The sequence below is a fragment of the Eptatretus burgeri genome, chromosome 6 (assembly GCF_056783735.1).
Source record: "Eptatretus burgeri isolate ZD-2024b chromosome 6, Ebu_testis_v1, whole genome shotgun sequence".
Lineage (NCBI taxonomy): Eukaryota > Metazoa > Chordata > Myxini > Myxiniformes > Myxinidae > Eptatretus > Eptatretus burgeri.
The window spans coordinates 44,841,616-44,868,948 of record NC_140966.1 but is presented as its reverse complement, the minus strand read 5'-3'; the positions used below and the strand labels follow the sequence as shown (position 1 = coordinate 44,868,948).

The following is a 27,333-nucleotide window of genomic DNA, read 5'->3' as shown; positions in this document are numbered from 1 at the left end:
ACATATTTTCTTTTTGTGTAATATATATATATATATATATATATATATATATATATATATATATATATATATATATATATATATATATATATATATATACACACACACATATATATATATATATATATGTATAAATATATATATATATATATATATATATATATATAAATATATAAATATATACACTGCTATATACATATATATTACACACATATATACATATAAATTACACAAAAAGAAAACATGTTGATGTGCATGAAAATATATGTATATATATATATATATATATATATATATATATATATATATATATATATATATATATATATATATATATATATATATATATATATATATATATATATATATCTCTGCTGGCTAAACAGTTGCTCCACCTAATAGGCATAAGCTCAGCAGAGCGACAGACTCTAACATCTCCAAAGGATTGTACTCCGGCCAACACCGGGAGGAGGATTAAATTCTCACCCATTTTTATGCATACATAAGATGGCTTGTAGTATTATGGGTTATCTTGATACATCACACTTTCAAAAATGCAAAACACAATTAAAACACAAAATTATTTCATGTTAAAACTTTACTTATGGCCATTGATTACATCACCACCCCCACTCTTCCCACAACTCCATTCCCCAATTAGACAAAATGGTAATGCACAGTGGGAGATTGAACTGCCACAGTGATAATGAAAACAGGGCAACGGAAAAATAAAGTTTTGATGGTTGAACAAAATTTGCAGACTGATAAACAAAGCCAGACAAAAATGGAAATAATAAATACATGTCTTTCCACTCAACTGCAGTGCCTCAGAACCTATTCACATCTCTTGACTTTTGTCACATTTTGTTGTTACATCCTGAATTTAAAATGGGTTAAATTAATTTTTTGTCACTGATCCACACAACATTCCTCAAAATGACAAAGTGAAAACATGTTTTTAGAAATTTTTACAAATTAATTGAAAATGAAATCCAGAAATATCGAATTTAAATAAGTATTCAGTCCCCTGAGTCAATACTTTGCAGAAGCATCTTCGGCAGCAATTACAGTTTGGAGTCTTCTTGGGGATGTCTGTATCAGCTTTTCACATCTGGATTTGGGGATTTTCTCCCATTATTCCTTGAAGTCTTTCCACAGATTCTCAATGGGATTCAAGTCTTGGTTTTGGCTGGGCCACTCAAGGACTTTCATGTTCTTGTTCTGAAGCCATTCCAGTGTTCCTTTGGCTGTCATTTGAATACATTTGGCAGTGTTGATTCCAGTGTTGCTGTGCTGTTATGTGCCATTTTCTCATGGGTGGTTTTCATCTGGCCATTGTCCTATAAAGCCTTGATTTGTGAAGTGCTGCAGAGACTGTTAGCCTTCCAGCAGGTTGTCTTATCTCAGCCAAGGAACTCTGTAGTTCTGTCAGAGTGGTCATTGGGTTCTTGGTTACCTCCCTGACCAAGGTCCTTCTTACCTGGTTGCTCAGTTTGGTCAGATGGCCAGCTCGAGGAAGAGTCTGCGTAGTTCCATATTCTTTCCATTTCCTAATGATGGAGCTCACTCTGTTCTTGGAAACTTTAAACACTTAACTCTATAATTTGTTTCATATCCTTCCCCAGATCTATTCCTCCTCACAATTACATCTCAGAGTTATACGGATAGTTCCTTGGGCTTGGAAGAGTTTCTGCTTTGACATGCATCATCAACTGTGGGACCTTATGTAGAAAGGTCTGTTTCTTTCTTAATCATGTCCAATAAATTGAATTTGCCACAGGTGGACTTCAATCAAGTTGTAGAGACATCTCAGGGATGTCCAAAGGAAATTGTCTGCACCTGAGCTCAATTTGGAGTGTCATAGCAAAGGGGTTGAATACTTCATGACACAAGACATTTCAGCTTTTCATTTTTAATGAATTTGAAAAAAATTCAAAAAACATGTTTTCACTTGTTACCACTGGTAACATAACCCAATGGTACCTGCCTCATGGTAGGGGCGTCAGCGACTAAACAGATTTCCCTCACTGGCTTGCCAGTGGGGATGGTGACTGTGACAACCTGCAGGACTAAAAACAACACCTGCTAAAGGGCGGATGAGTTCATTTTGGGAGTCAACAGCTATCCAGTAAGGAGATGGTGTCTCCAAAAAAAAACACACATCCAGTAAGACCGGTTTTTTAGGTCGTGGGTTGTAGACAGAAACCACTCAGGGTAGTTCTACCATTCTGACTTAGGAGTGTTAAAGTGGTGCCCAGAACCATCTTACACACTCCATGTCAGGATTGCTGGTCTTACTATCTGTCTCACTCAAACTATAGCTACCGGGTTAGCGTTAATCTCCCTTTCTTGCAAACAAACATCACAAACTTCTCATTAAACACATTTCATACTCACTCATTTTCACTCCTCTATTCACCTTCTCCATCTTTTATTTCTCTTTCTGCTCATTTCCCTCAGACAGGCTCCAATTAAATATGATAAAGTCCGAAAAGTCAATGGCCCCTAGTTCCCTGCATTATGGGGTGCGAAGAATCTCCGGTGACCTGCCTGTCTCTGCTGCCAATGAGGGGGAGGAGGGGGCTCAGGCAGTAGTAGTATCAGTCCCTCCCAGGACCCTTGCCTTTTTTGAACCTTGAACCAACATGACTTTTTTTTTTCTTCAAATTTTCAATCCCTTCTCTTTCAAATCTATCTCTCCGCCCAATCCTTGGTTCAAATAATTCCTGCTCTGCAGCCATTCGTGCAAGGGATGCCACATATCGGACATGGAAAAACTCTTCTTCCTCCGACTTGCATTCAGCTTTCATATCCACCAGAAATCATATCATATTTTCTTCAGATATTACTTCGGTTTCTGCTCGCAAAAACTTGCTGCTTGTGCACCTCCACCATAAGCGAGACCAAGGAATACTCGACAAACCACTACATCACATGATTATTGTGTGGCCATTGGCAATTCAAGGATGGGCCGTTACGATGTTTGTTTCTTCTCCTCCACTGGCCAATTCTGGAACTCTTTACCTTCTCATGTCTTCCCAAAGATTTATGACCTTTCCCTTTTCAAAAAGCAGATTTTTTTTACTTTCTCAAAAACTTTTGGACTACTCTCTCTCTTTCCTTACTTTTCTATTCATGCAGTTATTTTATTTAAGGCTTGGCCTCGATGAGGAATATTTAGTCCGTGACTGAAGCCGTCAACATTAAAAAACACAAAAAACAACTTTGTCATTATGGGGTATTTTGTGTTGATCGATGACAAAAATTTAAATTTAACCCATTATAATTTCAGACTGTAACACAACAAAATGTGAAAGTCGAGGGGTGTGAATACTTTCTGATGGCACTGTACATCAAAACAACATTTATATCTTCCATTGCAAATGACTTCGGATAATTCTCAAAGATCTTATATATACATGCCGAGGAAATTGGATGCATCCAATATTACAAGGCATAGAATGCTATTGTTTTGATCCATCCCACTAAACTGAAACCAAAAACCATTTCTGGCAGATCATTCACTCCCTGAGCTGTCACTTTGTTGTAGCTTTCTTCCTTCATATACATGCTTTCTAGTCCAATCACGATAGCAGACCACATTAAAAAAACCCATCACATTCATATAAATTATCTCCATCCCTTTTTAGCCCCAAACCAGGTGCCATACCTGCTGGGGGTTCATATTAGTTTTGTGCATTTCAAACTCATTTAATTGATCGATATGAATTGCTAGGCAACCGATCATTTAACTCTGCAAAAGTGCGTTGTTCTGCTCTCACTTGGGTCATCTAACACTGTGAAGCCAAAGTGGGTTCTTTGAAATTACTCTTTTTATCAATCAAATTGTACCAGACTTAGTGGTGTAATGATGAGAGCATCTGCTCTGAGCGTGGGAGGTCGGTGGTTTGAACACCGGCTCAATCATAATAAAGACTTAAAAAAAAAACTGTACATCTTGCTTGCTTGAAGAGGCTCAGAATAAAAAAAAAGAAAAAGGCATCACTAGCACTAACAAACAACCATAACTTGGAAACACTAATACTGGCTTCATGGGCTGAATGGTCTCTGGCTGGATCAAAGTTTCTTGCAAGGAAACTGATATTCTATTATTTTTGCATAATTTCCAAGAAAATATAAATGAATGTTAAATAAAGCCAAATTATGGATGTTAAAAAAATTGATTGATTATTTTGAAGAAGGAACATGAAAGGCGATTGCTCTGACAGCTGCATATAAAGTTTAGGATATGAGATCTGCGTTTCAAGTCCAAATGGCGTGTGCCACAAAACAATTCACTTTTAAACAATGCCCTTCCCCTTCCATATCGGTACAATTAAACCAGTCCTCCACTCCTCTGGAATTGAACCCTCTCTCATACATACTGTACATTCAACAACCTGTTTGTCCAACTGAAACGGACTTCTGCTGCAATTATCATCTCTGTACACACCTCTTCAATCACTGCTGCTCTTCCCTTCTTCATTGCTATCTACACCAGCTCTTCCATGATCTCCACTTTCCCCTTAGGCCCAGTTCGCCGTTACTTCCTCCCTGGTTCAACAGCTCTTTGAAATATTTCTTCCGCACCTTCAATACTGCCCCCCCTCACTGTCACTAGCCTCCCACCTCCATCCTTAATCACCATCCCCCGCTTCATGTCTTTCGATCCTCATCCCTGTCATGAGCCAACTTGTAGATCATCTTCTTCCCAGCATCCTCCTCCAACTTGTTGTACAGCTCCTCTTCCATATCATTCCTCACCTTATCCACAGCTCTTCTTTCTGCTTTCTTCTTTTATCCATACAGGTGCAGCAACCCTGCATCCGGTTGCCTCCCCCTATACTAAAACATATTTTCCTATCCACTTGCATCCGATTTTCTCGATTCTCTTCCAAACCTCCTTTTCACCAACTGCCTTTGTTACTGCCTCTGTCCACCATACCTGGTTTCTATCCCTCAACGATGCACCCTTTTATATAAAACTTTGGCAATTTCCCAAAATACCTCTCCAAACTTCTTCCACTCCTCCTCCAAATCTTCCGCTTCTTCGCAAAGTTGCTCACACCTAGCGCTCAACCTCTCCATGTACTCAGCGATGACGTTTCCCCTTTACTTTACCCACCTAATAATATTCCGACCTCTGCTATTTACCTCTCTCCTTTTCGCCATCCATACCACAAACACCATATGCTTGTGCTGGGTGGTGACATGCTCTTCCGTCACTGCCTTACAATTCTTAAACCTCCACAACTGTCACTTCCTTACCACCACCAAATCCAGTTCTGCCTGATGCTGTCCATTCCTTTCGGTAATATTGTGGCTTTCCTGCTTTTGAAAGAATGAACCAGCTATGGCCATCCCATTCCTCACCAACAGTTCTTGACCCTCTCTATTCTTCATTCCCCAACAAAATTTACCAAAACATTTCTCCTCACCCAGCTCCGCTACCCTCACATGCACGTTAAAGTCCCCTGCAATGCACAGCATCACCTCCAGCTCAACGATCCCCATCACCCTCTCCAGTGCATCCCTGAATTCCTGATTCTCTGTCCCAGTCCTTCCAGTTTGTGGCCCATACACTGAGACAACACAACTCATTTGCCTCTGTATCACCACCCATGCCATAACTATCTGTCCCTCTCATCATTCCACTCTGACCACCTGCTTACTGATCTCTTCCGATACTATTATTCCCACGCCATTGCTCCTTCCATCACCTCCCACGTAAAATAACTTGTACCCTCCTACTAACCTTTGTCCTGTCTCCTTTCCATCTGGTCTCCTGCACACACAACACTTCCAACCTCCTTCTCTGCATCATCTCCACCACCTCAACTCCTCTCCCCCACAATCAACCCACATTCAAACTACCTAGCCAGACCTTGCTTCTGAACTGCTGCCCATCTGACAGAGCCAGTACCATCTTGATCAGTTTGAGACGCTCTGGTCATCAATCAGCACCGCTGCCTGGACTGACCTGCTGGACTACCACCAAGAGAAGGAAAACGGAGAGAAAATAAACAACAGAGGAAATCAGATGATTCTCAGGTATACAAGTATTCAAACCCTTTGCCGAATTAATCCTAAATCACTTCAGGAGCAAATTATTTGTTTGAAAGGGAACAAAATAAGTGTAATAGGTTTCACCTGTATGTAATCAGTGGCATAACTTAAAAATTAAGCTCCCTCACTTATCTAAGGAGTTTAAGGTCCAACTCACTTGGTTAACCAACAAGGCAAGCATGCAGACCAAGAGCTTTCCAAAGAAGTCAGACATAAAATGTTGGAGAAGCACCATTCAGGAGTGGGTTTCAAGAAGATTTCAAAGCCACTCATGATCCCTTTGAGTGTGGTGAAATCCATCATGAAGCAGTGGAAGACGTATCATACCACGTAGACTCTAACCAGATCAGGTTGCTCATCCAAACTCAGCAGCTGAGCAAGCAGGAGACTTGTTCAAGATGTCACTGTAAATCCAAAAATGACTTTAATGGATCTGCAAGGCTCTCTGTCCAAGATGGCGGTCAGTGTTCATCAATCAACAATATCCCATTCCCTTAATAAAGCTGGCCTCCATGAACAGGTGGTAAGAAAGAAGCCATTACTGAAAAAGATCCATCGAAAAGCTCATAAGGAGTTTACAAGAAAGCATCTTATTGGTCCAGCAGGCCTGTGGAGAAAAGTTTTGTGGTCAGACGAGACAAAACTTGAATTTTTTTTTGTCTAAATTCAAAGCGTTACATATGGCGCAAGCCTAACACTGCACATCACCCAGTCAACACCATCCTTACTGTCAAGCATGGTGATGGCAGCATCATGTTATAGAGCATCCGCATGAACTGGCAAGCTTGTCAGGATAGAAGGGACAATGGACGGTGCAATGTACAGGAGAATCCTCGATGAAAACCTGCTTGAGTCAGCCATGAATCTGACACTGGTTAGGAGATTCACGTTTCAGCAGGACAATTATCCGAAGCACAAAGATAAAGCCACACTGGAGTGGCTGAATAAAAACAAAATACTTGTTCTTGAGTGGCCCGGTCAAAGTCCTGACCTGAACCCAATTGAACATGTATTTCGAGACTTGAAGACTGCAGTCCATCGACGATCCCCATCAACCTTGGCAGAACTAGAACAATTTATTGTGGAATTTATTAAGTGGAATTATTAATATGGGTGAATACCTTTCCACGTCACTGTACAGACATACAAACATATACATATTTACCAACATACACATTACACACGTAGAGTATATATATATATATATATATATATATATATATATATATATATATATATATATATATATATATATATATATATATACATACAAACATACATAGAATAGGCCTGGTGTTCGCTTAACGATTGAGGTGGCTGGCTTAAGATCTTTGGGTCTTGAGTTAAAGTCCCTGTTCAACTGTTGAATTAACATCAGGTGGGTTGACTCAGCCTGTCATCCTTTCGAGAGCAGCAAAACGAGTATCAACTTACTGGTAACAGGGGCACTGCATCAGCAGTACAGCCATGCCCCCCCAGAAAGTGATGCAGCCAAGCAACCAAAGGCAGCATACGAATAAATGACTAAATAAATAAATAAATAAATACAGAGAACTGTCAAATTTTATTATGATACATCGTTTTCATTCACAGTGCTATGGTGTGGGGCTTTCCTCAGTGAACGAGTCCTGATGGAATTTTGGTGGCAATGGGGTACAAGGGTCTGGGGGTAAATGGATCAATTATATGGTCAAGAGACAAGTCTTTCTTCCCTCCCACTGCAGATTTGTTGGGGTCTAGCAGTCTTCTATGACTTCATACTGATCTATCCCTCCTGTACACTTTACTCCTAAACAACCAACCACCCTCTCAATGATTCGTCCCTCCCAATGCCTTTTTGTTGCACACACTTATCCAAAAATAACTAGCTATGGTTGTTGTTTTCAAATAGACTTATGTGCAGCTCATCTCTCCTTTTGTCATCCTTTTCTCTTATTTTTTATTTTAAATGTTTTTACTGTGGAACCACCTCCCTGAGTCAGTTCAGTCCGTCAAGATCTGCTTAAGGATGTCATACTCTGTCCTCCAGTCCTTTTCAGTGGGCCACCTTTTCATGTTATATTCCATTCTCACTCATGATCTGATATATTCTGGCTAACTCACTGATATATTCTGGCTAACTTCAGAGCATTGCCTTGGGGATGCAAACTTACATAGGTTTGGAATGGCAATGCACTTCGTGTTTGCTCCATTGAAATTGGTTAGCCAGGCATGTCATTGGAACAGAATTTGATTGGCAGCAAGCCTAATGAGCAGGACTACTTGAAATACAATTTCAGACTTATTGGATATGTTCTGAGGGACTGCCTCAACCTCTTGCTGGAGGTCTAGGTCCATCAACAACCGGTACTCAGAAGAAATGGAATTTGTAATGCTGAGTGATGAGAGACAAAAATACAGAAATAAAAGCACAGTCAAGTAACAAGAAAGTTGGAGAAAAGGAAACATGTTATCGTTTCTGCGAGTATAAACTCCATCCCTTTCTAAATTGGAAAGAGATTGACATTTCTAAAATAGAGAGAATATTTGATATGCTTTTATGGCAATTTTGAGATCAAAGTGGTATTTCCTAGTTTTTATGCAGATGGAGAGAATCCCATAAGGAAGCACATGTGTACGCGAGGATGGAAGAGGGGGCACAAGTTCTTCAAGGAAGGATGTTATGCCATCGGGCCTGATTGCGGGGGGCTGTCGGTAACCTTCTCCCTTTTATCAAGTTAAAAAAACAACACATTCTCTATTGATAAATACACCTGGAAAGCGAAAGGAATGCTTGACATACTTTTTTCTTTTTGGAATACAAGCTCAAGGTATGTGGAAGAGCGAGACCACTGAATGGACAGGATGCAACAGAAGAAAAAAAAGGAGCAGTAAAAAGAGGGGGAGGGGTGTACACTAACAACGGGGGTAGAACAATCATGGTTTTTGATGGGGATGACCTGAGATGGTGGAGAACAGATATTTTGATGACTTGGAGGGAGGAATGAGATTGAAGAGATTGTGGAAGTTGGTTCCAGAGGCAGAAACAAGGGGAACAAATGAGTGAAGGTGAACAGTGATTCTGGATTTTTGGAGTTTCACCAGAAGGGGGTTTATGGTGGACTGCCTGTGCCCTGCAGAAACTTCGGAGGGGGAGGGAGTACAAAGCACAGAAATAGCAGAGGGTGCAAGACCAGAAAGGAGTTTGTATAAGACAGAGAGACCACCGACCTGTCTGAGATGGGAAAATGATCGACCCATCGACTCAGCTTCATCGCGGGAGATTCCAATGATATTGAACGTCTTGGTTTCCAAGGCGTCAAGCTGAGCAAGATGTGAAGTTAGGGCACCAACCCAGAGGGGAGAGCAGGACTCTTTGAAGCTTGTGGATGAAGGTCTTGTAGTTGTATAGGAGCTTGTAGGACACAGGATGCCAGTTGGTGACTGGCTTTGTCGGCCAACTTTGAAATGTATTTTGCCCAAGAGAGATCATGGCTGATAGTGACACCCAGGAGCTTGATTGACTGAACTTCCTCATAGTGGGGCAGAATAGCTAACCTAATGTGCATTTAGTTATAAAAGCACCAAATTTGGCACACTTGTAGAAAGACATATTTTGAAGCGATTTGGATATTTCGCCACCACAGATTTAGCCTCTGAGGGCCGTGGCAGCCATTTTACAAAATGGCGGCAAGGTGATATTAAAATGGTTACCAGAGGAATTAAAATGGCTCGGGCTTCTACATTTGTGGAACGATTTCATAGTTTATGGGGTCTATGGATGCGCCTCACCGAGTACTACAAATGTATGGGGGCAGATTTTCGAAATTCGAAATTGTGAAAGGGGGGGTGTGGGGGGGGAAACCTTTTTTTGGGAAATAATTAAAATTTTGTATAATATGCTCGTATCGTCGTAACATTGACTCTAATATATTTATTTGTCATTGCAGGTTGGTGATGGTGGTCGTCACTTAATAGCAGCCATGTCCAAGAGCTTCAAGTTGGTTGACCCAGAGCGACCTGTCTCAACATCGTCACATCCACCAACAACGAACTGGAACCTGTGTATCATCTGTCAAGATGACACGAAAGAGACACTGACTCGTCCCTCACAGTCCAAGCGAACAGATTACGGGAGCGGCTTCAGTTCCTTGGCCGAAAATCTGATCAGATTCAATGAACTAAAGGAGCTTCCACGTACGCTTCAGTTACGCCGGCTTGATGAAGGTCACGGAATTGAAGCAGCTATGGTTGCAAACAGTGCTGGTTATCACGAAACCTGTCGACTGAAATATAACAGGACAAAAGTACAGAGAGCCGAAAAGCGAATGCGTGTAACTGCTGATGACAGCCATAATACTGATGCATGCAAGCGCACCAGGTCCCTCATCGAGCACAGATAAGTCAAGGCCCCCCTCCTGTTTCTTCTGTGAACAACCTGCAGGCTCAGAACGGCTTCATGAGGCAGCGACCTTCACAATTGACAGGCACGTGAGGGACTGTGCGACCCTCCTTTAAGACAGTGCCCTATTTGGCAAACTCAGTGCTGGGGACATGGTGACCCTGGAAGCTAAGTACCATGCCAAATGCTTGTCAGGGTTATATAATCGTGCCAGAGCGGCCTGATCTTCTGAAGCGCCAGGAGAAACTGAACCAGAGAAAGAGCCGTCAAGAGTAGCTTTTGCTGAACTTGTGCTCTTTATTGAAGAGACCAGACAGGATGAGGAGACGGCGCCAGTGTTCAAGTTAGCAGAACTGGCTCAACTATACCAGTTAAGAATTGAACAGCTCGGTGTCAGGAGCAACACAAGGGCACATTCCACACGTCTCAAGCAGAGACTCCTTGCCCAGTTCCTTGACATGCAATCACACAGCAAGGGAAGAGACATCCTGTTGGCATTTCGAGAAGATGTTGGCGATGCTATTGCTAAAGCTTGTGAAATGGACAGCGACAATGATGCTATCCATCTTGCACGTGCTGCAAAAGTCGTGCGCCGCCACATGTTTGGAGAAGCCAAGCCTTTCATTGGGTTCCCTGAAGGATGCCAGAAAGAGTCTGTGCCACAAATGCTGCTTGGCCTGGTCAGCATGGTCTTAGAGGGACCCAGCATCAAGGACCAGATGACAGACACAAGCAATGCAGCAGTTACAATTGCTCAAATTGTGAAGTTCAACAGCGTAAAACACAAGCATATGCAAAGCACCTCACCATCCTCCACTGTACGGCACAGCCCTGCGCAAGAAACGCCTCTTCCAATATATGTGGGGATGATGTTACAAGCCCACACGCGCAAGAAGGAACTGGTTGATAGGCTGGCACACGTTGGCATGAGCATCTCGTATGATTGTGTCCTCCGCCTCACAGCACAGATGGGGAACTGTGTCTGCGAGCAGTTTCACTTGGAGCAAGTTGTCTGCCCGCCCAAGATGCGTGGAAAAGTTTTTACTACTGCTGCAGTAGACAATATAGATCAAGATGAGGCCCACTGGACAAGATTACCACAAGCAGCCCAAACTTGCCATGAACTGCTGTCATGTAAATGCAAGAAGGGTTGTGTGAATCGTTGCAAGTGCAAAAAGGCTGCACTTGAATGTACTGCTCTGTGCCAGTGTGAGGGGGAGTGCACCCAGAACTAGACATTTCTACTTTTAATTTTGAGTTTTTCATCATATCACTGTAACATCATGTGTCATTGAAATATATTATGTGGAATTTTGTATTTCTTGAGTAAATTCTTTTGTAAATACACCATGCATTTAACTTTTAATAGTTTAATAGAAGCTTCGGGGTGGGTGGATGTTTGGTCATTTTTAGATCATATTTTAGTCAGTTGTTGTTGATGATATGTTTCCAGGAATGTTTATTCTTACACGCTTTTTCATTGTCATTTATTTTACGCTTGTTATGTAATTATGTCACCCGCAGGGCTATAGGTTGGACTATAGGTTAGGGTTAGGTTAGGTTAGTCCAACCGATAGTTGGGGGAGTAACGCCCCCCCCTCGGGCAGCTTAGCTATAGTTAGGCCTTCCTGCTCCCATGTGGGGGGCCAACCAGTTGGGTGACCCTTTACGTGGTGGCGCGGACTTTCTTTTAAAAAAAAAACATAATGTAGTAGGGCCCAGAGCGATTTTTCTATTTTTCTCCCCCCCCCTTAAAAAAACGCGAAAATCGTTAACTGCTATTTTGTCGAGCCTCATTAGTCGCATATATTGGCACAGTGATAGTTGTCACTGAAGTATAAATGTAGAAGCCACAGTGATTTGAAAAAATTCCCAAAAAAAGGGTTTTCCACCCTTCAAAATTTCAAATTTCAAAAATCTGCTCCCATACGTTTGTAGTATTTGGTGAGGCACATCCATAGACCCCATAGACCAAGCCTGGTGTTGGCGCAGTGGTTAGGGCAGCGGCTTGGGATCCAAGAGGTCCTGAGTTCAAGCCCCGTTGAGCCACTGAATTAATACACCAGGAGGTTGACTCAGCCTGTCATCCCTCCGAGGTCGGCGAAGTGAGTACCAGTGTACTGGGCCGGTGTATACCCCGGTTAAAAAAAAATAGGTGTACCATATCCCTGTGTCGTAAGAGGCGACCAGGGTTGCGTCAGGAAGGGCATCCGGCGTAAAAACATGTGCCAAATCACTATGCGGATCATACGGATGATCTGCTGTGGCGACCCCTAACGGGAGCAGCCGAAAGGAGAAGAAGAAGAAGAAGATCCATAGACCCCATAAACGATGAAATCGTTCCACAAATGTAGAAGCCCGAGCCATTTTAATTCCTCTGGTAGCCATTTTAATATCACCTTGCCGCCATTTTGTAAAATGGCTGCCACGGCCCTCAGAAGCTAAATCTGTGGTGGCCAAATATCCAAATCGCTTCATAATATGTCTTTCTACAAGTGTGCCAAATTTGGTGCTTTTATCACTTAGTGCACAATTCTTTTGAATATTTGAGCTGTGCGGCGCCACTATCAAGAGGATTGCTAAGAAAGTAAATTGGGGGGTATTCCATCCTATTGGAGAGAGACGTAGATGGAGACATAGATGGAGATGGAGACAGAGACATATTGAGATTTGTGAGGATTGAAAGACATATTTCAAGCGTTTGACCAGTCTGCGTTTATTATCTGAAGAGAGGGAAGAGGCCATTGCTTGCCTGTCTGAAGGATCAGGGATGTCACAGCAAATAGATAAAGAGGATTTTTCAGAGAGATCATTGATGAATGATCATAGGATTGTGCCCAGAATAGGACTGGGCCCAGAACATTGCCAGCCTTGACAGGGAGAGGAGATGAAAGCGTTATATATAGTGCCACATGTTGGCTACGGGAGTGGAGGAAGTCAGTAATCCAAGAGTGAAGTTCTCCTTGCACGTCACAGCCAGAGAGTTTGGAGAACAATGTGGGTGCCAGACTATGAAAAGCTCAAGCCGTGTCCAGGGAGACTTCCCTTCTCTCATGTCTTACACTGAGGGCCTCTGTTCGTTGTTGGGAGATTAGAAGCAGCATGTCCAAGGCAAAGTGACCTGGTCTCAAACCAAATTGATGATATGAGATGAGGCTGTTGGAGAAAAGGAATGATTTCATGTCGACTGTGATGATGGATTTCATGACCTTGCTGTTGATTGTAAATACGCTAATTGGTCTGTAGTTGAGGGGATCCGTTTCAACACCTTTTCATGTAATGCAATGACGTTGGCCGATTTCCAAGCAGATGGAAGATTGCTGAGAGTAAAAATAGGGTGAAAAGAGCAAAAAGACAATGTGTAAGAGCTGAATAAGAATAGCTTAAGTAAATTTTTTGGAAGTACCATGGAGTAATCAGGCTACTCAGACTGCAGGAGAGTTTTATGAGTTCTCTGACAAGGAACTTTGATACAGGAGCAGCCCATTGGGCCCATCAAATCCTGCGCTATTATTACCAACTTATGGTTGTTTGTCGATGTTCTATCCTTTTTAAATGCTGAGCATCAAGTAAATAAGCAGCACATACCATTTGTAGTCTTTGTTATGATTCGACCAAGGTTCGAACCACCGAACTCCCGTACTCAGAGTGGACGCTTTAACCATTACACCACCGAGGCCGGTTGTGCCTGAATTTCAGGTACGAAGACTGCAGAAAGTTATACTATACTTAGTTTAAAAATAGTCTCATTAAAAAAGTTGAGGATTAGCTCTGACATGAATCAATGTTGAAATGAGAAATGTGTAACTTACGACTACAATGGATGATGACAATTATTGCAATCGAGAATGAGGCATGACCCCTTTTCGATGAGTCTGCTAAACTTTGACATGTGTGAGCTTATCAGTCATGAGAATTATCTTCACCATCAAATTACAGTACATTGCCAGCGGGAACAGGTGATGGGTCAAATGGTGACAAAGGTCTTTCAAGCAGAACATCTCAGCAGAAAATAGTTAAAATGATACTAAGGAATGCACGATTAAACATACACGAGTAGTATGGCTGGGAAATTCTGCTCTTTCAAGCGGATATATATTTTGCAGAGTGCCATCCTCATGTGCAAATATTTATTGCCTGCACATTTTTTTCTGAACAGCCTTTTTATAGAGCTTCACACAAGTGAAAGTGGGTTTATTTCATGTGTGTAGCGAGGATGAATTATCGGTCCATGGGGAAAAGGGGTTTAGAGTGAGGTGGGACAAATTCCCCTGGCAGAAAAGGTGGGGTAAGATGTCCCCCCCCTCCCCTTCCATAAGCCTCACCTCCCTCTGGTATAACCTTCTTCTTTTTTGTCATGGTTACATATTCAGTATCCTGAACCTCCGCACAAGAGGGCTCTCTGGCTAACAGTGTCGCAGTCAATTCCTCATGAAAAATGTTCAATGCACTGAACAAAGTGACCGATGAAGTACGTTGTCATGGAGGGGGCTGGGGGGATATTTGCCCCGCTTTCCTGCCTGCCAGGAGCATCCTATCCAACCTTAGTGATTATGCAATGCATGACATATCACCCCAGGTACCGTTTTAGTCAAATGAGCAGCTACTGGAATCAAATTTTAATGGCTTCAAATTCCACCTTCAAGGCATTCGATTACATGTTATTTGACCCCAATGAATTTAGAGATGAGAGGTGTTCCACCTTAAAGATTAAAGGTTGATTGAAGTAAGTAGACTGAAACAAAGCAAATATGATATAACATTATAATGCACACATGCACATAAAGCTCAATCAGCCCTTCCAGCACTAAGGCTCTGATAATGATGAATGTAAATCACCATTGGGTAGACTCACCACCCAGTAAACTCACTCGGTCTCATCAAAGATGGACAACCGATCAAAAGTGCGTGAAGGAAATCTGGATATCCCAAATAACCTCACTGCTGTTTCAGACTATTATCACCGAGCTGCTGCCTGCTAGATGTGTGAAGCCAAGTTACATCTGCCAACCTAACAAATTTCACTCTGGATATTTCTCCAAAGACAGAGAATGAAGTCTGTCGGTCTTTCGCACAAAGAGGATAAAATATTTTTTCGAGAAATTTTGCGATTTGGAAATGATGAGCCGGTTTCTTTTTTTTAATGCACAAAAGGCATTGTAATCCTTAACGGTGGAACACAATGTCCGACATCAACGAGACAATGGTGGAGATCAGTCAGGCTCGGAGAACTGAAATAAGACCGGTTGGATACAAAAGACCAATATCTCGGTACTCCGTATGTTTTAACAGTTTGCTCCTCAGGTTTTAACGCACATGATTTCAAATGCTCAATAAAACATTTTATTCTTCAACAGTTATGTTTCATAAAAGACAAATGGAAAGAATCTTTCCAATAAATGAGGTTTAGAATTTCCAAAAAAAAGGTGTCCTCAGGAACTGTGGATCTATCCACAAGATAATTTTAAAAACGAGATGGAATTTAGAGGTGTCACCTCCTGGAGGAAATTAGGCCATAATTCGGATTATCTTGTTAATGATGGTGTATGAATCAGGATTACAAGGAGATTTGGGTTTATCTTCTTAATAATATTTTCCCATGTGTGTAATTCTAATGTTGAAGCTGGCAGGATAGTCCGGAGATATGCACACTTGCCTCGAAGCCGTTAGGCTGTTTTTGAATCTCCAGATAGCTATAAACTGTCACCCTGATATTTCACAAGCAAGTCGAATTTAGTCGGTGCATCAATGTTTACTAAGACAGTGCCCCCGTCTGCTAACGCTGTTTGTTGGTGGACTCTAAAGATACCATGGTGTCTTTCGTGAAGAGCAACTTGGTTATTTAATTGATAACATATTTTTTAATTGATAACATACACATGGCTAAATTCAGAATTCCTGCCCAAAACACCTTGTTGAATGTCATCAACTCTAGCCAGCCATTTCGTGAAAGACGCTGTAAAAACGTTCTCTGACCGACCCCACACGAAGGTGGGAATAATTTGGGCCGTCAAAAAAAACAATCGAGATCAGACCCCGTCACTGTCATGGGTACCCAGGAAGCAAGTGCCACACAAGCTGTTGCTGCATGTGTCCTGACCAACAGGAAATACCTGCCACAAAAGTGTCTCTTGTACACAAAACAGTTCTGGGAGCAGCCAGGAACAATTTAAATTTTAATAAGCCCTTCTGGCTAAACAGTTGCATTGGCTCCACCTATTAGGCATGAGCTCAGCAGACAAACAGCCCCCTTTATCTCTGTTGGATTGTACAACAGCCAATACTGGGAAGATATTTTTATTCTCAATTTTTGGACCAGTTCACCCTGGAGAAGGAACATCTATGGACACCTGTTTACATCCATGGGCACATTATCTAAGTGAAACCAAGAAATGATAAGAATTTTTGTGCTCCAAAACTAACAGTCATGGGATTTCATTATCAAACTTGGTACCAACAGGATGGGGCAACTGTGCATGCTGCTCATGCATCATTGTCACTCCTGAAGGGCCTGTTCCTACATCTTCTCATTTCACGATTTGGAGATGTTCCAGGCCCAGCCAGAATCCTGGACTTAACTGCGTCTGATTTCTTATTGTGGTGGCTACCTTAAATCAACATTCTACGAGATGAGACCAAGGCCCATTCAGGATTTACATAGTCAAATTGAACAGGAAACAGCCCGTACCATATTCCACTTGAAATTTCAAGGAAGTTGATGCCAAACACAATTGTCCGTGTGCGTAAACGCAGACATTAAAATGTTGAATACTTAAAAGGCATTGTTTTCAAGACTGATGTCGCTGACGTCATCTTCTGAGACTGTAGTTTCTTTGGAAATGCTAATATTCTCATTTTCTCATGAAAAGCTCTTTATACATTAAATATAAATGTCAGGAATTTCTTGGCCACCCTGTGTAATGTGTGAGTGAAATTGTATGGACAATGGAGCTGACAACCCTTAGCTATCATTAGTTCACCATAGATAATGAAATACACTTGTCATTGAAGGTAACGACCAGAACACTGCACAGGTAATTCAGAACTATAGCGTCATCCTCAAAAAGGGAAATGTATACCTGACAAGCCGGTAGGCGGACATGGGTAGTCGATCAAGTCGAATTTAGTCGTTTTTCAGCCGTCACTAGCCAACAAAAGCGTCCATAGCAACGGTTCTTTCTCACACATAACTAGGACATACCATGAACCTACCGTACCAGTTTCATGTAGATCCGACTCATAGTCTCTGAGATATAACGAACTTCGTTTTTTTAATCGCTTTCGACCAGGGTTCATGCAAAGTCTATCTTCTCCGACAGTTTTCATAGGATCCGGCTGAAATTTTTGACAATATGGCTGAATGTACTGCCCACAGTCGCTCGTGGCCCAATTTTTGATTTTCGAAATTTTTTTTTTGAGATTTTTTTGAAAATTTCAAAGGTCCGTTGCTAGGCAACGGATGGGTCCATAGCAACGGTGCTCATTTGCACACAACTAGGTCATGGTATGAACCTACCAACCAAGTTTCATCGAAATCGCCATTGTATTAACGGAGCACTGGACCGAACAGACATACAGACAGACAGACAGACAAACATAGACGGAAATACTGATAATAAGGGTACACTAGATCGACTACCCAATAAATGGTCCAAGTCTTGGCCATCCTCCATTGAGTGAGGCCCAATCTGGAAATGAAATGCTTGTTCTTTTACCAAAGTGTAAACTGGGGCATATCTCCTCAACATAGCAGCCCTGTGTTTGTGGATTGTTCATTCAATATCAATTGTTCAACAAAGAACGCTGACGATGCTGTAGATTCAAAAAAAAAAAAAATCACTATGCACCGAATCATCAAAATTAGTTATTGTTTCACTCCTGTCTGTCTGTTTGTGAACAAAATATCTCAAAAAGATGTGGATGGATTCGGACGAAATTTGATGGAGAGCTTGGGTATTGTTTCGATTTTTTTATTTGTTTGTTTCGTTTCGAATAATTGTCTCGAACAATTCGATTAATTGTCTCGAACAATTCGAATAATTGTTTCGAATAATAATAAATAACGAATAATTGTTTCGATTTTGTTGAAGATCCGAATCCGGATTCGATAATTTTAATGTGATTTTTCACCATTGAATGATAGAGCTAAAACGACATATAGCACGATATGTCAAAAAAGTTATGTACAGATTCGGCCGAAACTTGGTGGATGAGTTGGTTAAGGCCCGGTCACACCTTGACGTTTTAGCCAGCGATGGCAACATATTAAAATGTATGTAAAACGCTGGCTTACGTTGAACTTTTGATGTTTTTTTTTTTAAAGATTCGGACGTATTCATAGCGACTTGGTCTTATGTATAACGCATTGGTAACGGACACAGAACGTTTCGTTGTGTTATAGATAACTTATACCAACGAATGCTGAACCTGTTGTTGGCCTACACAACCTTTGCCCAACGATAGTCTAACTTAGGCATAGCGCGTTGCACGCATTGCCGACGATGTCGTGACGTAGCCTATTAAAAGGCTGACGCACAACGATTCGAATCATAACTGCCGTAGAAATGGAAGTGTCAACATCGCGGTCACACCTTGGCGATCTTGCCAGCGTATGCCGACCGAAGAAAAATGTGTCTAAAACGTTGGGGCACGTCAAATATGGTATGAGTAAGTTTGGTATCCGTGAGTAGAACGCTAAAGTACACTATCATACATCGTAGTAAGTAGAGTACGTCAAGAAATTCTAAACATGTTCAAAATTTTACGACGTACTCGGCGTATGACATACGTTCCGCATGCGATGGGGATAAGTTGTACACACGATATGCGGACGCTTACACACGTCCACAAAGGCTACTTATAAGCTACTCATAAGTCGAAACACGTCGCGGTAATGTATTTTTACGCGAAACTTATTTCTAACTTATGTTTGTCGTGCTTTGAACCAATTCTTTACGTAGTCCCAACACACATCGACGTATGTAGACGTATTCCAATGACGTCTTCCGGTCGACAAAAATAAATAAATTAACGTGTTTCAACTGCCATATAAAGACGTGCTCCCAGCAGTTTTGGGAATTGGTATATAAAAATGCTGCTCATAAAAGGGGAACCCAACAGTGTTTTCGAGTCCTTTTTGAGTCGATGTCCATGTCAGCAGTAACAGTATCAGTATCAGTATCAGTATCAGTAGTAGTATTAGTAGTAGTTTGTTCATGTTGGCAGTAGTAGGTGAGTGTGAGGGGGAGGGTGTGGGTTATGATGGATCGTCCTTGCGTCCGCGTGTCCACGGGTAGGAGACATCTTTTCACCATTGTTCGAAGTTCTTCGCGGCTAATTTTTTATGGGGCTTTTTCAACAATGAGCTATGGCTTGTTTTTACGATTTAGGTCTATTCATAACGGGTTGGACAAATGCACAATGAAGTAATAATGTGCATAGAGCGCTTTGATTACTTATAGATACGATATACCAACGAATAATTATCATGTAGCCGGTGTTCACAAACTATGCCCAACGATAGCCTAACTTATCCATATCGTGAGGCAGTTTATCTTTGCCGATGACGTGGGGTTTGCTATTCATAGGCTGCCACTCAACGATTTAAATGGCTGCATCTCCACTATTGAAAGTAGACGCTTGCGCTCAACAGCTTGGAGTTTTTTTTACACTCAACGACTTTTAAACGGTACCACTCAGCTATTTTCATTGTTTACAATGAACGATTTAAATTGCTGTCACTCGCCTTTGTTTTTTGACGCTGGCGCTCGGAAATTTTAATCGTTTCTATTGAACGTGCTAAATCGCTCAAACCCCACTATTGAAAGTTGACGTTTGCGCTCAACAATTGGACTTTTTTTACACTCAACGACTTTTAAACGGTACCACTCAGCTCTTTTCATTGTTTACAATCAACGATTTAAATTGCTGTCACTCGCCTTTGTTTTTTGACGCTGGGGTTTGGAAATTTGAAGCGTTTCTTCTGAACGTGTTAAAACGCTCAAACTCGACTATTTTAAATAGACGCTGCCGATGGACAATTGGAATCATAGCCAAGCTAGACATTGAAGTGTGAACATCATCGTCATGCCGAAGAAAAGTTTGAAGAATGCTGCAAATAAGTGTCCTGGCCGTGGCCGTGGACGCTGACGCAAGGACGATCCATTATACCGACATCTTTCAGCCTATGAGTAACTTAAAAGTAACGTCTGTCGACGTGTGGCAACGATCGCGTAACGTGCCAACAACACGTTAATCATAGGTTAGAAATAAGTTTCGGGTACGCTAAACATTACCTCGGCGTGTCTCAACTTATGATTAACTTACAAGTAGCATGTGTTGACGTCTGTCAACGATCGCAGACCGTGCAAACAACTTGTGGCCAGCGTAGCGGAACGTGTGAGTCATACGCCGGCATACGTCGTGAAATTTCAAGCATGAAAAAATTTGAGGACAACCAAAAAGTACAACGTTTAAAGCCAACGTACAATGACGTATGGCAGTGTTTTTCAGCGTGCTCTCAATGTTATCAAAACTTACCCATAACATATTCAACGTGTGCCAGCGTTTTAGAAAAAAAATTCAAAAATCGGCATACGTTGGCTAAAACGTCAAGGTGTGACCGGGCCTTTAGGTGACAAGAACAAGCCGATTAAATTTAGATCAGGTCTGAATCCAGATCCAGCCTACTCATGGGATACAAAACGCAAACTCATCAGCTTGGCGGAGGTATGCTCTCCACCGAGTGCCCCTTATGCCTGGTGTTAGCTTCATGGCTGGAGTGGTTTGGTAGGATGCTTCATAATAGGGGGTAAAAAAAATAAAAGTATGAATATTCATGCTCCCTGGGTGTGCCTTTGTTCCATTTGACAGTGGAAACATACACACCAAATATGAAGCAGATTGGAGGATGTTTAGGGGTTCCTCAAGTTGGCACAATATTGTTGAAATTTGCCAAACTGTAACTGACAACTTGCCGTCGAATATGCACAACGCAGTACACCTCACAATTAATATGGTTTTGATATTTTCAAAAACCACAGCAGTCATATGGGATGAAGGAATAGTTTTTCCAAGGAGACCGAGATGAGCTTTTTGACATTGCAGTGCAAAATGCCTTCTCCATAATGGACATAATTGTGCCAACTTGAGGAACCCCTAAATATCATGGAATTTTGTTCATTTTTGACCTATAAGTTCTTATCGGGTATTGGAACAAAGGCAAAATGAGGGAGCAGCAAAAATCAAACTTTCATTTTTTTGGAACACCCGAGTGGTGGGCTTAGGATCCCAGGCTCCTGAGTTCAAATCCTGCTTAGCTGTTGAATTTATAACAGGTGGGATTGACTCAGCATGTTATCCTTCGGATGTCAGCAAAAATTAGTACCAGCTTGCTGGTATCCTGCATCGGAGTGGCGACCCATCCAGGATTTTGCCCAATAGTCCAGGAGACTGCTTTGGCAGCACCAACGCTCTACACAGAGTATTGTCCCAATGGATGGATGGATGGATGGATGGATGGATGGATGGATGGATGGATGGAGTGCCTCTTCTAATTAGAAATAGATTACTTTAATCAGTTAACGTAAAGTTTCAAATTTGCAAATTTACTTGTCTTCTTAGATTCCTATTTTCATGCAGATTATATTACTGACTGCAATCTTTGTTTTTTTACCACTTTCAAATTCTTACACTCTTCCGAATTAATTTCAGTTTGGGCTGGAAAATAGTTCTATGATTATGGGTGCTAATCTCTGAACCAGTTGGCTCTAAATTTCAATTTTTGTGTTACCAAATTTATTGCCTGCATGAGTGAACTTGTCAAAGGCATTATTGTTGCATTTCACAAGAAGTTACATTTCAAGCAATAAAAAAATCGCATGATAAACATGCCAGCATCAATAAAAGTAGTGAAGGTAGGATATTGGCAGTGTAATAAAAAGGAAGATAATGAAAGACGAAAATATATTTCAAATAGTGTTAGTCATTCAGGTGCAAAACAAGCGTCGTCTGGTATTGTAGTCAAGGAATGTTGTCTAAGGATGGGAAAGGTCATGACACAAACAATATGGATGGACATAATTGCCTTTTCCAGTGTCTGCTTTTCCTTGTATTCCCTCCTTCATAAAGAGGAAACACTGTTAGGATTTTTCATGTTGCCCTTCATCGCCGAGCACATGTCACACGTGAACCAGCTGGGAATGTGAACTTGTTTATAATGTAGGAGCTGCTGCCAAGGCAACAACCACACTGAGATAGCAAGAAGTGTAACCTTGTGTCAAGGACTATCCAAGACCGTCAGACAACTTGCGACCTGCAGTTTAGGCAGGAATTTGGAATTTACTAGTGCTGCGGAGATAACTCTCTCATACTGTATGTATCCAGATTTTCCACCCCATAGATCCTCTCCTGCCCCCCCCCCCCATTCCTCCCCACACCCATTATTTGTCCAAGTCTGCCTCTATCATGGTCTTCAACTCCTCTCTCTCTCTCTCTCTCTCTCTCTCTCTCTCTCTCTCTCTCTCTCTCTCTCTCTCTCTCTCTCTCTCTCTCTCTCTCTCTCTCTCTCTCTCTCTCTCTCTCTCTCTCTCTCTCTCTCTCTCTCTCTCTCTCTCTCTCTCTCTCTCTCTCTCTCTCTCTCTCTCTCTCTCTCTCTCTGTTCTGTTACATCCTGATCGGGTTCAGTGTACTAGTACCAGCTTTTCTACTGTTCTGTTCTTGCATATGGCAGCTTGGCTGCCAGGCTAGTAATCATGTATTGGAAGTGCAGCTGTTCAGCTGATGCAGTGCCCATCTACCAGAACACTGGTACTCATTTTGCCGACCTCAGAGGGATGACAGGCTGAGTCAACCCCACCAAGTATTAATTGAACAGCCAAGCAGGATTTGAACTCAGGACACTAGGATCACCCCCACCACTTTAGCCATTAAGCCAACACCAGGCATACAGTGAGAAGACCGGTAAGGCCTAAGTCACATTTGCCACGGCGGCCATGGGGTCTCCAAAATCTAAGGCCACTAGCAATTATACGGCGGCCGCGGTATTTCCACGGTCACACAATGTAGCAGTCACATACGTTTTTATTTTTCGGGGAGCCGCACGGCGTATTTACAAATTGTGGAGACCGAAAACATGGGGTGCCGTACGGTCTTTGATTTGATGTCGCACGGTGACCTGAGGGCGTTCCTGCGGCGGCCATAGAATTTTCAAGGCAGATGCAAGGTACCCGCAGGGGACCGCAGGGGGACCCGAAGCCGAACGTGCGGCCAGACAGACGGTAACGAATGGGTTAATTTTTTTATTTTATTTTTTTACCAGTTCTTTTGTTTTGGCTTGTCGAATTGCTACGGCGAACGTAGAAATGAAAAAAGTTATAACTCCACGTTATAATTCCATGGCGACCCGTACGGTCTGTAAAATATAGCCATACGGCGTAGGGCCACCCTGAGGCCACCGCAGAAACTCTGCGGCCGCCGCACGTTTCTGTCAATCCAGAGGGCGTACGGCCGTCGCAATCCTCACCGTAGAGCAAATGTGACTTAGGCCTAAGACACCTGCTCACCAAAGAACACATAGGAGCCCACATGGCATGATGCCAGGTATGTCAACACTGAAATCTCGCATCCTGGAGGAAGATCCATTGGTTGAAGAAGAGCTGATTTGTCCTGCATGCAAATGATGGTAGAAATTGGGTTTGGAAGTAAGCTACCACTGCCGATACAACCATGAACATTGAAGAGTAAATATGATTTAGTGGCGGATCCGTTATGATATGGGACTGCCTGCTACGATTGTAAACCTGACCATATCACTGTACAGGGTAATCTCGCAGGCAAAATTTTATACCATGTGGACATTTTGGATGGTGTTGTGTTAAACATTTTTACAATCACACTCTCCTCCTAAGACCTGTTTTTATGGATGACAATGCCAGACCCCACCTTCTTGTCCAACTACAAACTTCTTGCAAAACGATGACATTACGACATTTCTCTGGCCAGTGTTTGACAGGGGTAGAAAATATCATGGCTGTGGATGAAGAATGATCTGAGATGGTGGTGAATAGCTGTCTTGAAGACTTGTATGGAGGAATAAGTTTGAAGAGAATGTGGAAGTTGGTTCGACAGGTGGGAAAAATTACAATGAAAAATGAGTGCAGGTGAGCAGCAATCCTGGATTTTGGGAGTTTCACCAGAAGGGGGTTGTTTGTGGAGCGTGTGTGCCCTGTATAAACCTGGGGTTGGGGAGGAGCATGGAAAGGACAGAGGGTGCAAGACCAGAGAGGAAGCAGTCGACGACAGAGAGACCACCAACATGTCTGTGATGACAAAGTGAGGGGCCCATCGGCAGCTGGCTTTGGAGGTCAATTTTGAAACGTAGTTTGCTGAGGAAGATCGTTGCTGGGAGTGAGACTCAAGAGTTTGAGTGACTGAACTTATTCAAGAGTATTGTCAATAAAGTAGATTAGAGGGTTTGTCAGATGATCCTTTCGGAGAGTGAGGAAGGGAGAGAGAGTGGGAGACAGAGTGACAGAGAGCGAGACACAGACAGAGACAGAGACAGAGAGAGAGATTTATCCAGGTTGAAAGACATATTCCAAGTGTTTGACCAGCCTCTGATTCTGTCAAGGTCTGACAAGAGGGAAGAAGCTGCTGCCTGACGATTTGAAGGATGAGGGAGGTCACAGTGGACAGTAGAATCATCAGCAAATATGGAAAGAGGATTTTTCAGATTGTTGGAAATGTAGTAAGGGTACCAACATGGAGGGGTTTGACACTGATAAAGGACATGATGGGGAATTGATTGCTCTGAGCAAACAACCTCTGCAAACTGGACGACTCAAGATTTCCATTCTGGGCATATGGAGACAAAGATCATGGGATGGGTGGAAATAATTATTGTTGAAGGCACAGCGGAAGGTGGTGCTGTTGGTATGGAAGCAGGGTTGATGGACCATGCCTTTAAGTGAAAACAAGTTTTGAGAATAATTCTTGTGATGAAGATGAAGAAGAGGAATATATTCTGTGAAGAAGAACAGCACGTTGAGTGCTCATGATGGAGAGAATGGAGGTAAAACATTTTAAAATTTATTTAAAAGCTTTTCAAGGAAGAAGGAAGAAGCATTTCATTCAAGGAAGGTTGAGTTTGAAGATATTGACAAGGTAACAGACAAGTAGCGGTACATTCAAAGTACACCGTTCCCATGCCAATAAATAAATAAATAAATAAATAATCCTCCAGCCTTTGACGTCTGGCGATGTCGCCATGCAGCACATGGAGACGGAATTGCGAAGAAGCAGTGTACAACAATTTATTGATTAATTGATTAATTAAAATAAATCAATAATAATCGTAAAATAATTAATTTCTTAATCAATTGGCTCATCGCATACCAAAACCACCACTGTTTCATCCAAATCTGTAACTTTTTGAAAATTAAACAATTCATCGAAAAATGAATAATTAGTTGATCAATTGATTAGTCAACAATTCAAAAATACCCTTAAGAGCCAAATCACTTGTTCACCGTTTGTCCAAATATCAGCTTCCGAGCTCAAAGCATGGCTGAGATATTGCCCAGATGAGAAACAAAATAAATAAGTAATTAATAAATCGATAATAATTAAGTAGTTAATCAATTAACTGATTAATCAAAGAATAAAAAAAATATGGTTTTCGCCAAAAACCCATCTTCGCTTTTCTTCCCAAATTTCAGCTTCCTAACTCAAAGGATGGCTAAGATATAAGATATCGCCCGGACAAAAAGGCAAGAAAACAAACAAACAAACGGAGTAAAAACTGAGTACCCCCTTCCTTCTGCGTCCGGCGATGACGTCATGCATCACCTGGATGTGGAATTGGGAAGGAGCGGTGTACAACAGATAAATAGGTACAGGAAATCAGGCAGAGGGAATTGCAAACAGATTGAAAAATAAACTTCTTTTTTTTTCTTTTTGCTCATCAGTTCACACATTATTGACCTTTTGAGACAATCATTCTGTTGAGACGTCACTGCATATCCTTATTCACTTGTCTTGTGTCCTACATCACAGGATGTGCTGCCAGCAGCCCCATTCTAAGTCATTGTGTGTTTTTTGTTTTTGGTGTAAAAAGTGACATTGCAAAAACCATCATTTTATGATTGAAAAAAAAATCAACAAAACATATGAAGTTGTTTCCCGTCGAACATGCAAACTTTACCAACACATGGTTTTATTTTTGATAAATGTCACGGTTTCTGAATATTTTTTCCTCGGTTTTGCTTCGACCCACTAAAACACAGCCTGTGCTCAGCTTCCCCCCCCCCCACCCATGTTTTAAGTACAAAGTATCAGCCATTTATTTGTCTCCATTCACCATTTTCTTTCAGAGCTTTAACAGTCAACACAATTTATAGTTTAAACAGCTCGTATTAAAAGATAAACCAGACTTGGTGGTGTAATGATTGAGCGTCCGCTCTGATTCTGGGAGGTCGATGGTTCAAACCCCATCCGAGTCATACCGAAGGCTTTAAAAAAGGTACCTGCTGCTTCCTAACTTTATGTTCAGCATTTAAAAGGATTCTATCCAGACAAACGATGCTGGGAAGGTAATGGCAAACCACCCAGTATCACCTTTGCCAAGAAACTGCTTCAGAAGCACCCACGCTCTCCATAGAGTATGGTACATCAAAATCCTCAAATTAAAAGGGAGCAATATTAAAAGCTCTGTCTCCGAGCGGGGGGGGGGGGGGGGGTGAGCGGATGTGGGATGGTAAAAAAAGAAAAATAAAGTCAAATAATTCACGAGAAGAGCTATGCAGTGAACACTTTTAATGGTCAAAGAATGTCATCGTGGGAGAATAAAATTTAATAAATGCAGTTCAATTAATCCACAAAAGATTTAA

At 41.8% G+C, this 27,333-nt stretch overlaps 1 protein-coding gene and 1 pseudogene across 1 annotated transcript in view; one reads left to right on the top strand and one right to left on the bottom strand.

Annotated features, from left to right (window-relative positions):
• LOC147024664 (protein sidekick-2-like) overlaps positions 1 to 27,333 on the bottom strand; it is a 656,949-nt gene that overhangs the window by 376,832 nt on the left and 252,784 nt on the right. The window lies entirely within an intron of this gene.
• On the top strand, positions 10,007 to 12,065 carry LOC147024665 (uncharacterized; annotated as a pseudogene).